The sequence below is a fragment of the Nematolebias whitei genome, chromosome 20 (assembly GCF_014905685.2).
Source record: "Nematolebias whitei isolate Nwh7 chromosome 20, NemWhi1, whole genome shotgun sequence".
Classification (NCBI taxonomy): Eukaryota; Metazoa; Chordata; class Actinopteri; order Cyprinodontiformes; family Rivulidae; genus Nematolebias; species Nematolebias whitei.
The window spans coordinates 5,516,835-5,524,053 of NC_056517.1; the positions used below are offsets into that span (position 1 = coordinate 5,516,835).

The following is a 7,219-nucleotide window of genomic DNA, read 5'->3' on the forward strand; positions in this document are numbered from 1 at the left end:
ATGTATATATATATATATGTATATATGTATATGTATATATGTGGAGATGTTGAGGAGGGTTATGGTGTCAGTACTACCAATGATCTTTGCAGCACTTGGTGCTGTGACCCCTCTGAATTTGGAGTGGCTCCAACAGATCCCAGGAACTCCCTCTTGGATCTCAGTCTATCTATATTTTTTTTCTGTATTTTTTATCCTCCCTGTTTTTTCCACAGCTCAGAAATGGACCTGATGTTTCATCTCCACCTCTGGGGCAGCGTTTATGTGGTGCAACTCCTCCATCCGTCCTTCAGACTACTGACAACCATCTTTTTGTTCACTTTGTGTCTGATGAAAGTAATGAAGCCAGTGGCTTTCAGCTGACTTTTGAAGCCCACAGTCAGGGTAAACGTCCTAGTTCTCTCTCTCCCTCTCTTTTTTATTACAATTGTTACTTTTTAGAGTTAATATTTAGGTGGCAAGACAGGACAGAAGTTCAAATTGTCACCTCACAGCAGGAAGTTGCAGGTTCGAAACCCAGATGATGTGGACTTTCTATATTCTCCGTGTACACATGTGGATTTTCTTCTGTTACTTTGGTTTCAGACCAAAAACAATCACTTTGTTAACAAGTCAGTGAATGTCAAAGTTGTGATTGGGACCCCACTGTTGTAAAACACAATGAGGAGGACTTGAGAAGACTCGCAGAAATCAAATGAACTTGTTCATAACCTAAACTGAACATTTGAGAACGAGCTTAAATTGTCATGAGGTTTGAGTGAGAGCATGATGGCTTCTGTCTTCTCATCTCTGAGTCCTTGTAATGAACTGCTCACCTGTCCGACGTGCACTGCACCTTTCGCACAGTGACTGTTGGAGCTAGGCTCCTCGCGACCTTGAAGTGGGCAAAGAAAATTAGATGGAGGAACGAATGGGTGGTTGAATATATCGGTTACAGTCAGGAGCGGGAATGTTATTTTTTACTTTAACCAGTTTCACACAGTTCTGATTTTTCCACAGCCTGCGGAGGCTTTATTGAGCTACATGATAATGATCCTCCTGGCTACTTGACTTCACCCAACTATCCTCAGAACTATCCCACCAACAGCGACTGTGTTTGGGTGATCACTGTGCCCAACGGGGAGGCTGTCCAAATTGACTTTGAAGATGAGTTCTACATTGAGCCCACAACCAGGTAAACTCATTTTTAGGTTTGGTCTTTTGTTATTTTTACATTTGTATATTTTATATTTAAATACTAAACTGTAAATATGTTCTATGCGTTCTAAAATAAGCTCACTGGAATACATTTAAAATAACAATGTTTAAACTGCCTCTGTTAGTCCCACAGGATAGTTCGGGTAATCATTTTATTTTCTACTGTATGCATTTTTTTCTCAGCTGTTTCTATGACTACTTGGAGATCCGAGATGGCTCAACAATCAATTCTGAGTTGGTTTCCCGGCTGTGTGGGAGCACCAGGCCGTCCACGCAGCATTCCAAAGGTTCTTCAATGCTGCTCAGGTTTCGTACCGACCACAGTGTTACACACAAAGGATTTAAGGCCAAATATTCCATAGGTAAGTCAATAATAGTCATTGCTCACAGTTTAAATTTAGCTTTTTGAATTCAGGCATGGATATTTGAACATGAACCCAGTGCTAACGGACTTAAACTAAAAAAACGAGTACATCTTTTCTCTGTTTTGTTTAAAATACTGTAGTACAAAAACAACTTTCAAATGTTTCTTGTGATAACCATATAAAACCATGTATGATGTTAGAAATGTGATATATCAGGTGAAAACACCACATTTTTCAGAACTGAAAAATACTTAACAAAGATAAAATGTTTAAAAAAACATGCATTTCTGTTAACCATTTGTTGTTTACTGGTTAAAGGGTCGGCTTTCTTTGCCTGCCTTCCTCAGCTCTGATTAAATGCTTCATATGCTGCAATAAACTGAGTACATTGTTTCAGTTAGTGAAACCCTTAATGAACTGATGGTGTCTAAACAAATCAAAGTATAAATCCATGTTGAGTATTGCCTGCATAATACAAGCACATTGCACTGGTTTTAACTCTGTTGGAGCATTTTCTCATACCGCTACGACTGAAAGAGGAGACAAATCTGTTTTAAGTTCAGTTAAATAGAGTTTAACTAAAATGCTTAGGTTGATATAAACCATGTGTGGGCGAAGTGATGGCGGTGGGGGGCGGAGTGTCACACCAAGAAGTTCAGTTCCCGTCACTATTCCAAGTCAGAAGAAAGGAATGCTTTTTGTTTTTAACAAAGCAAAAGAAACAACTTCAATGAGAATAAACCAAATGACTACTTCCTTTAATACAGTGTGAAAACAACACAAGCATAAGCAGAGCATTCTTCTACCATACTTTGTGTTTGATGGGCTACCTTACAATTCTTTGAGCACCGTCACTGGCTTGTCGCGGACACTCTGTCCAGCTTGGCTCTGTTAAGAAGAAACATCTACAGTATACCTGTCTTCCCACTGCATTACTCTTCCATTTCCTTTTCTTCAGCTCTCTGACAAAGAAACAGTGACTGATGGAGATTAAATTAATTAACTTGTAGGTTGAGAGTTAATATGAAACAGTTTTCTTTGGGATCACATGCCGATAGCTACATTCCTAACTGAGGAAATGGCAACAGGAGGTGATTATAATCAGGGGGTTAAATGCTCTCTGTTGTACTTCTCTGGGACCATCTTCTGAAATTACTTTTGGATAATCACAACATACATACACTATGATATGATTTAAATGGATTTAAAATTCTTATTTTCCAAGAACGAGTGAGAGGGACATCAACTCCTCTTAAAAAAAGTTTTTTTCAAATGAAAGAAATACGGGGTTGTTCTGTCCATAACCGTGGCTGAGGTCACCGAGGTAGTTAAAAAGCTCAGAGGTGGCAGGGGGGTTCTGGGGTGGATGAGATTCACCCTGATTTCCTAAAGGCTCTGGATGTTGTGGGGTTGTCTTGGTTGACACACCTTTGCAACATCTCATGGACATTGGGGACAGTGCCACTGGATTGTCAGACTGGGGTGGTGGTGGTTCCCGTCTTCAAAAAGGGGGACCGGAGGGTGTGCTCCAACTACAGGGGCATCACTCTCCTTAGCCTCCCTGGTAAGGTCTATTCAGGGGTACTGGAGAAGCGAGTCTGATTGTTGGTTGAACCTCAGATCCAGGAGGAACAATGCAGGTTCCATCCTGGTCGGGGAACACTGGACCAGCTCTTTACCCTGACTAGGGTCCTCTAGGGGTCATGGGAGTTTGCTCATCCAGTCTACATGTGTTTTGTGGACTTGGAGAAGACGTTCGGCTGTGTTCCTTGGGGTACACTATGGGGGGTGCACCGTGAGTATGGGATTGGGGCCACATTGCTACAGGATGTTCAGTCCCTATATAAGCAGTGTGAGAGTTTGGTTCACATTGCTGGTAGTAGTAGGATGGTAGCTGGACCTAGCAGTAGTAGAACCACTTCTCCTCCACATCCAAAGAAGCCAGTTGACGTGGTTCAGGCATCTGGTAAAGATGCTTCCTGGGTGCCTTCAGGCATATCCAACTGGGAGGAGACCCTGGGGAAGACCCAGGACATGCTGGAGAGATTACATCTGTTAGTTGGCCTGGGAACACCTTGGTGTCCTCCCAGAAGAGCTAGAAGAGGTGCTGTGGAAAGAGATGTCTGGACCTCCCTGCTCAAGCTGCTGCCCCCGCGACCTAACTTCAGAACAAGCAGAAGATAATGGCTGGATGGAGATACGTTTTAGTTTAAAATGATTAGCTTGATTGCTCTGGAAGTTATGTTATAAATATGGACAGTTGTTACATTTTTTAAACAGAAAAATGTTAATAGCTGTTTTCATTTGTACTAATTTTTTCCTTCACAGCCACCTGTGGTGGAACCTACATAGGTAGTATGGGGGTGATCCAAAGCCCTGGTTTCCCAACATCTAACTATCCTGATGGCTCGAGCTGTGAGTGGTACCTCGAGGGGCCCACTGGACATTACCTGACCCTCAGCTTTGGGAACTTTAGCCTGCAGAACACTCCAGGATGTTCTGCTGACTACGTGGAGCTCAGGGAGTACAATGCTTCAGGTGAGCAGCCAAGAGGCACACTCCACTTGAAGTCAACGTCTATAAGTGTTTGCTGAGGACAATGAGACATTTAGGACGTTTCCTTTCATCGCACCGTTTACACAGGGAGACTGCTGGGCCGACACTGTGGAAATAATCTTCCAGCTTCTGCTGAAACATCGGACAGTTTTGCTTACGTCAAGTTCGTGAGTGACACCAGCGTAAATGCAGCTGGCTTCAGGCTGACGTTCGAAGCTAGCGTCGAAGGTACGGTCATTTCAAACCAATATACATTTTACAATTAATTAAAATGTTTTGTCAACAAGTACTGTTTTAAAATGAAACAAGTTTATATCTATTCGGTGATAATGAAAGTATATTAGGGCTGAATATTGTTAGATGATTGCTCTTCTGTCTGTAGCTACATTGGTGCCATTTGATTTTATTTTTCCAAATAAATCCTTTTTTGAGAAACGTTTAAATTCAGATTTTATTATTAGAACGCCGAATAGATTCATCAAGCAAATATTCTTAATATTTAGACACAGAAAGCAGCCATTTTACCTCTGTGTTAATGACTAAATCTGACTCTAGACTGATTTGTATCTATTCTTAGAAGAACTTTATAAACCTCAATAGAATTTAGAGTTGCAACATTCAGTAATTTTCACAGAAACATTCAACAAGAATTAATAAATACTTATAAGAATTATTGCAAAGAAACCTAGAAAATAAAATTCTAGGTTCATTGACCATTGCCCTTTAACATGAGTTTTAAATTTAATTAATTTGTTTTTGCATACTTGGGAAAATAACAACTAGATCTCATTGATGTACCAAGAATGAGAGTTAGTGCAGCATTAAAACATGATTAACTGTCACCTGGACACGTAGGAACAGATAAAAATGGAATCATGTAAAATGGATGATTTGAAGATGGAAACATTTTTTTTATTAAATGTAATTTTCTAAAATGTTCTGTGTTTTATGCATGAAATGATAAAAGAAAAACAAAATGATCAAAAACGTACTTTTCCTTAAAGTTAGTTTTGACATTTTCAGTCCATAACTTAAGACTTTTTAGTTTTTTGTTATATGCAAATTACTTTTTTATTTGTTTGACATAATTACGACATAAATATGAAAAGCCTTAACTAATTGTGAATATTTTTGTTGAGTTGCGTACGTTAACTTTAAAAAAAGAATTACAACATCAACAAAAATAGAGAAAACGATCAAATGTATTTATTTGCTTTAGGTTGTGTGAGTTAGTTTGACATTTGGAACTTTTATTAACTTTGGGTCAAACTCTGTTTGAATTTTATCTGTCTACAAAATAAAACTAAATGTTTATGTTCGAATATGATAAGGTTTCTATATCGCATTAATTCCCATAAAGTCACATGGGAAGCTTCCAATTTGGAATATTTCCAAAATTTCCTATTGACATCCCATGAAGGCAGCACGGTGGCGCAACCGGTGGAGCTGCTGCCTCTCAGCGAACAGGTCCCTGGTTCAAATCCCGGTCCAGGGGCCTTTCTGGGTGGAGTTTGCATGTTCTCTCCGTGCATGCGTGGGTTTTCTCCAGGTACTCCAGTTTCCTCCCACAGACCAGTATAAAAACATGCATGTTAGACTGATTGGTAACTCTAAATTGTCTCTAGGTGTGAGTGAGAGACTGAAAGGTTGTTTGTCTCGTTTGTCTCTATGTGTCCCTCTGATGGACTGGAGACCCATCTGGACATGGGCACCGACGACCCCCGTGACCCAAAATGGAAGAAGCAGTTAAAAGATAATGGATGAATGGACATCCCATGAAACGTTTTTAGAACGTTATTGGAAATGTCTTGCCCTTTTCAAACTCCATCAGCGTGAGATAAACCTCTAGTCATTGATGTTGTAATCTTGGTAATACCTTCAGGACACAACGTGAAAAATCAGATCAATAGATAACCCTGTCCCATTCCTTTTTTAAGGCGCATAAATTATCGGAGGACATCCCTGTACAACTATTTTTACTGTAATTAGCTGCCGTGTACTTTCCATGTACCTAACCCTCCTGCTGTCCTTGGGTCAATTCATTAAAAAAGTTATATCAATTAAATCCATTAATCATTCCACTTTTTATATATTTTTAATTCAGTTTTATAACTGGGGTTATTGTGATATAAGGGCAGCAGGAGGGGTAAATTATATAGGACTGGAGACAAAACTCAAAAATCACAAAGAAAAACAGAAAGACTGTATAAAGAATTGCTGCTTTCCAAAGAAACAACAACACAGCTACTTCAGCTGCTATTCCTTTTGTTCTTCCACAAAATGAATCCATCATTGTGTTGCATTCCACTCTTCAGTATAAGATTTAACTAGACCGTACTTTGATTTGGTTTCAACTTGTTCACTGTAACTACACCATAAGATAAGATAAGATAAGATAAGATAAGATAAGATAGAACTTTATTGATCCCGCAGGAAACTTGTGCCAGTTTTGCAGTACAAAGGAACATACACAAGAATCACACAAGATATAAAATTAACAGAGAATATAAAAAATACCATCAATTACGTTCTAAAACAGGTCAGGTGCAGAGAGAAACATTAAAGTGTTTATTATAGTACAAGATTAATTTTATTGCCCTCGATGTAGAAAGGGGGAGGAGTTGAAAAGTTTGATAGCCACTTGAAGATGATGGATGATGACGATAAATGATGAGATGATGGTAGTTTTGAAATAAAAGTGTTTCCATCAGAATTTGCTTTGTAAAAATGATACTTTTATTTATTTGGATATATTTTTGTTTCTTTCCACAGCTTGTGGAGGAGAGTTGAACGCTCCCTCGGGGACTATTTCTTCTCCCAATTATCCCAATTTATATCCACACAGCCGAGTGTGTCGCTGGGAGATTGTGGTGACTCCTGGACGCAGGGTCACTCTCACCATCAATGACATGCGGTTGGAAGACTCCGGTACTTCTTGTGTCTTTGACTACGTGGATGTGAGTTCCTTTGTGCATTATTGAATAAAACAGTTACGGATGCACAATATCATCAGCATGGTATCGGTATCGGCCGATGTTAGAGATAAAGTTAAATTCGGACATCGTTCATTCCATCAAAAAAACTCACCAGTATAAAAGGCT

The 7,219-nt window shown here is 39.4% G+C and overlaps 1 protein-coding gene across 1 annotated transcript in view; it reads left to right on the forward strand.

Annotated features, from left to right (window-relative positions):
• cubn (cubilin (intrinsic factor-cobalamin receptor)) overlaps positions 1–7,219 on the forward strand; it is a 134,887-nt gene that overhangs the window by 117,112 nt on the left and 10,556 nt on the right. The gene's annotated exons all lie outside the window — the stretch shown is intronic.